Source organism: Eptesicus fuscus, chromosome 7 (assembly GCF_027574615.1).
Source record: "Eptesicus fuscus isolate TK198812 chromosome 7, DD_ASM_mEF_20220401, whole genome shotgun sequence".
In the NCBI taxonomy this organism is placed as follows: domain Eukaryota; kingdom Metazoa; phylum Chordata; class Mammalia; order Chiroptera; family Vespertilionidae; genus Eptesicus; species Eptesicus fuscus.
The window spans coordinates 21,058,559-21,064,558 of record NC_072479.1 but is presented as its reverse complement, the minus strand read 5'-3'; positions in this window follow the sequence as shown (position 1 = coordinate 21,064,558).

Below are 6,000 nucleotides of genomic sequence, written 5' to 3'. Positions count from 1 at the left end.
CAACAGTACAACGATTGAAATTTCTCTTGAGAGCCAAATTTTTTTAACTTAAACTTCTTCTAACGCCACTTCTTCAAAATAGACTCGCTCAGGCCGTGGTATTTTGTGGAACAGCCACACTCAAGGGGCCAAAGAGCCGCATGTGGCTCGCAAGCCACAGTTTGCCAACCACGGGATTAGGGGAACTGCCCTCAGCTGTTTGGCCAGCAGCAGGTAATAACATGTAGATTAAAATGCCCTCAGCTATCTGGCAACAGGCAATAATATATGCATCTTTTTCAGGTTTGAGGAAATGCTTTCGGCCATTCCAGCAGGCAACAATATGATTCAGCCCTGCTGAATATAGAAGCCCATCAACCTTTTGAGGACTTCTTGCATTTTATTATGCCCTGCTGGAATTAGCTTCCAGCAGTTCATGGATTCATAGAATCAACATCATACTACCCAAATCAATGTCCATACTACCTAAAGCAATCTATAGACTTAATGCAATCCCCATTAAAATACCAACAGCATATTTCACAGACCTAGAACAAACTCTCCAAAAATTCATATGGAACAAAAAAATACCCCGAATAGACTGAGCAATCCTGAGAAAGAACAACAAAGTTGGAGGGATCACAATATCAGACATCAAGCTATATTACAAAGCCACTGTTCTCAAAACAGCCTGGAACTGGCACAAGAACAGATATATAGACCAATGGAACTGAACAGAGAACCCAGAAATCAATCCAAGCCATTATGCTCAATCAATATTTGACAAAGGAGGCAAGAGCATACAATGGAGTCAAGACAGTCTCTTCAATAAATGGTGTCGGGAAATTTGAACAAATACATGCAAAAAAATGAAACTAGATCACCAACTTACACCATACACAGAAATAAACTTAAAATGGATAAAAGACTTAAATGTAACATGGAAAACCATAAAAATCTTAGAAGATTCCATAGGCAGCAAAATATCAGACATATGTAGTAGTAATATCTTTACTGATACAGCCCGCAGAGCAATGAAAACTAAGGATAAAATAAACAAATAGGACTACATCAAAATAAAAAAGCTTCTGCACAGCAAAAGAAACCATCAACAAAACAACAAGAAAGCCCACTGCATGGGAGAACGTATTTGCCAATGTTATATCCAATAAGGGCCTAATGTCCAAAATTTATAGGGAACTCATACATCTTAACAAAAAGAAGATAAAGAATCCAATCAAAAAATGGGCAAAGGACCTAAATAGACACTTTTAGAAAGTGGACATACAGAAGGCCAAGAGACATATGAAAACATGCTCAAAGTCACTAATCATCTGAGAGATGCAAATCAAAACAACAATGAGATACCATCTCACACCTGTCAGAATGGCTATCATCAACAAATCAACAAACCACAAGTGCTGGCAAGGATGCGGAGAAAAAGGAACCCTTGTTCACTGCTGGTGGGAATGCAGACTGGTGCAGCTACTGTGGAAAACAGTATGGAGTTACCTCAAAAAATTAAAAATGAAACTCCCATTTGACCCAGTGATCCCACTTCTAGGAATATATCCCAAGAAAACAGAAACACCAATCAGAAAGGACATATGCACCCCTATGTTCATAGCAGCACAATTTACAATAGCTAAGGTTTGGAAACAGCCTAAGTGCCCATCAGCAGATGAGTGGATTAAAAAACAGTGATACATCTACACAATGGAATACTACGCTGCAGTAAAAAAGAAGGAACTCTTACCATTGGCAATAGCATGGATGGAACTGGAGAGCATTATGCTAAGTGAAATAAGCCAGTCAGAGAAAGATCAATATCACATGATCTCACTCATTTGTGGAATATAATGAACAACATAAACTGATGAACAAAAATAGATCCAGAGACATAGAAGCATCGAACAGACAGTCAAACTTCAGTGGGAAGGCAGGGGAGGGGTGAGGGGTAAGAGATCAACCAAAGGACTTGTATATAAGCATAAGCATAAGCCTGCATATAAGCATAACCAATGGACACAGACACTAGGGGGGTGAGGACTTGTGCTGTGGGGTGGAGGTGGCCGGGGTGAGATCAATGGGAGGGAAAAGGAGACACATGTAATACTTTAAACAATAAAGAATTTTAAAAAAAGGGACAACCCACTGAATGGGAGAACATGTTCTCCAATGATACATCTGATAAGGAGTTAACATCCAAAATTTATGAAGAACTTATAAAACTCAACACCAAAAAAACAAACAACCCAATTAAACAGTGGGCAAAGGTGGGTGGGAAGAGATCAACCAAAGAACTTGTGTGCATATATGCATAACCCATGACACAGACAATAGGGTGGTAAAGGCCTGGGGCAGGGGGTGGGAGGGGGACTAGAAGGGGTCAGTGGTGGGGAAAAGGGAACATATGTAATACTTGCAACAATAAAAAAAAAATTTAATGGACAAAGAACCTGAATAGACACTTCTCCAAAGAGTACATACAGATAGCCATTAGACATATGAAAAGATGTTCAACGTCAATAATCATCAGAGAAATGCAAATTAAAACCACAATGGAGCTATCACCTCATATCTGTCAGAATGGCTATTGTCAATAAATCCACAAATGACAAGTGTTGACAAGGATATGGAGAAAAGGGAACTCCCACGCACTGTTGGAGGGAAGGCAGATTGGTGTAGCCACCGGAAAGCAGTATGGAGTTACCTGAAAAAATTAAAAATGGAACTGTCTTACGACCCAGTGATTCCACTTCAGGGAATTTATTCAAATAAACCAGAAACAGTAATTTGAAAGAATATATGCACCCCTGTGTTGATTGCAGCGTTGTTTACAATAGTCAAGATTTGAAAGCAGCCCAAGTGTCCTCAGGAGGTGAAACAGCATGGATGGACCTGGATAACATTATGCTAAGTGAGTAAGCCAGTCAGAGAAAGACAAGTACCATTTGATTTCACTCATATGTGGAATTTAATGAACACACAAGCAAAATAGAGACAGAGTCATAGATAAAGAGCAGGCTGACAGCTGTGGTGGGGGGTGGTAATGTTGGGGAGGAGAACTGAGCAAAAAAGAAAATAAAGGAAAGAACTCATGGACATGGGGAGCAGGGCAGGGGGAGGACATAGGGGGAGTGGAGGTGGAAGAGGGTATAGGGGGGATAAATGGTGATGGGAAAAGTAAGAAAAAGGAAAAAGAAGGGACTCCAGAGAACTCTCTTGTCCCTCCTGCCATGATAGCACACAGAGAAGAGATATCTTTGGACCAGGGGGCTCTTGCCAGACACCAAATAAGTCAGCCCTTTGATCTGGGACTTTCAAGCTTCCAGAATTGTGAGAAATAAATGTATGTGGTTATAAGCTACCCAGTCGATGGTATTCTGTTATGGAAAACCAAACAAACTAAGGCATCTGTCCTTCTAAAACAAGGAAAATTCCACCACCACCCCCCCAAAAAAATTGTTTTTCTTAACCAGAAGCCATTGAATAGTCTGGAATTTTGAACAAGAGTCCAAATAAAAAGTAATCATTTCTGCTCCACAAACTCCAATAAATATTACTGACATTGGCAATAAAGCTTCAGATCCTGATTATGCATGGGCCCATCTTCATAAAAACATTTCAGTGGAAGATATAAGTACATTGTTAAAACAGCAATAAATTCTTGATATAAGACCCAGACTTTTTTCATTCAGGCATGTAAAAACGTGTGCATTGCCATTGCCTTCAGGCCACTCCATTTCAGGAAAGTCATGCTTTAAATAATCATTGTAAAAGCAGAGCCGTTTTGTAAGTAAAAGAATGGTAGGAGAATTCATCCAATCAGAACTATATAAAAGTCAAACCTTTTTTATTAATGGGAATGGTGGGGACATAGGGTTTCTCCAAATTTCAGGTGATATCTAATGATTAGGAATGTTAATTCATAGCATACAGTATTGAAAAATTAATAAGCTCACTTGCCAAGTAATGGTAGCAGCCTTTGAGTAAAGAATGAGGTAACCAATTATGGGAGGAGATGAAGAAGTTTTACTGAAAAAATGTGCCCCAGACTACCTCTCCTCCAACTTCAGATCTACTCTCTTCCCCAACCAAAACAGAAAAATGATTTTTAGCAACCAAAAGAAAAGGAGAGGGCCTATGTACTAAGCACATACCACACCTTCCCTTAATGCCCCCTCCCATGAGAGACAAGTGCCATTTCTGTATTAAAGATACTATATGTTCATTCATACCATAAAAATATGTTGTCCCGATATGAGCTAGGATTTGGGTGTACAGTGGTGAGTAAAATAGACAAAATCCCTGCCCTCACGGAGCTTACAGTCTTTTGTTTTTTATTATTGTCTAAAGTTTTACATATGTCTCCTTTTTCCCCATTGACCGCCCCCCCCCCCCGCGCCACTCCCACCCCCAAGGGCAGCCCCCACCGTCCCAGTGTCTGTGTCCATTGCTTATGCTAATATGCATGCATACAAGTCCTTTGGTTGATCTCTAACCCCCGCTCTCCCCTTCCTCTTGTCTCTGTATCTATTTTTGTTCATCAGTTTATGTTGATCATTATATCCCACAAATGAGTGAGATCATGTGATATTTATCTTTCTCTGACTGGCTTATTTCACTTAGCATAATGCTCTCCAGTTCCATCCACGCTGTTGCAAATGGTAAAAGTTACTTCTTTTTTATACCAGCACTAGAGGCCTGATGCACAAAATTTGTGCAAGAGAACTAGTAGGCCTTCGCAGTCACGGAAGCCGCCTCGATCCCTCCCTCACAGCCTCGGAGGCTGCCTTGATCCCACAGCTGCAGCCCCGGCTTTGTCCGGAAGGACATCTGGAAGGTCGTTTGGCTGTCTGGTCTAATTAGCATATTACCCTTTTATTATTATAGATAATATTCCATTGTGTAGATGTACCACTTTTTCTAATTCACTCATCTGCTGAGGGGCACTTAGGCTGTTTCCAAACCTTAGCTATTGTAAATTGTGCTGCTATGAACATAGGGGTGCATATGTCCTTTCTGATTGGTGTTTCTGTTTTCTTGGGATATATTCCTAGAAGTGGGATCACTGGGTCAAATGGGAGTTCCATTTTTAATTTTTTGAGGAAACTCCATACTGTTTTCCACAGTGGCTGCACCAGTCTGCATTCCCACCAGCAGTGAACAAGGGTTCCTTTTTCTCCGCATCCTCGCCAGCACTTGTGGTTTGTTGATTTGTTGATGATAGCCATCTCATTGTTGTTTTGATTTGCATCTCTCAGATGATTAATGACTTTGAGCATGTTTTCATATGTCTCTTGGCCTTCTGTATGTCCTCTTTCAAAAAGTGTCTATTTAGGTCCTTTGCCCATTTTTTGATTGGATTGTTTATCTTCCTTTTGTTAAGTTGTATGAGTTCTCTGTAAATTTTGGAGATTAAACCCTTATCTGAAATAGCATTGGCAAATACGTTCTCCCATGCAGTGGGCTTTCTTGTTGTTTTGTTGATGGTTTCTTTTGCTGTGCAGAAGCTTTTCATTTTGATGTAGTCCCATTTGTTTATTTTCTCCTTAGTTTCCATTGCCCTAGGAGCTGTATCAGTAAAGATATTGCTATGACATGTGTCTGATATTTTGCTGCTTATGGAATCTTCTAAGATTTTTATGGTTTCCTGTCTTACATTTAAGTCCTTTAACCATTTTGAGTTTTTAAGTTAGTGATCTAGTTTCATTTTTTTTTTTTTTGCATGTATCTGACCAAATTTCCCAGCACCATTTATTCAAGAGACTGTCTTGACTTCATTGTATGGAGCTTACAGTCTTATAACACCCTCAGATATAACACTGCCCACATACCAGCCTATGTCATTTTCCTATCAAGGAGGCAGCATTGCATAGGCAGTCAAAGGGCCTAAGTTCAAATCCTGGCTTTATAACATAGGTGCTGCATAACCTCAGGCAAGTTACTTCATTTCCCTGTGCCTCAGTTTCTTCTTTTGTAGCCTCATAGGTTTGTTGGGAAGATAAAATGAGAAAA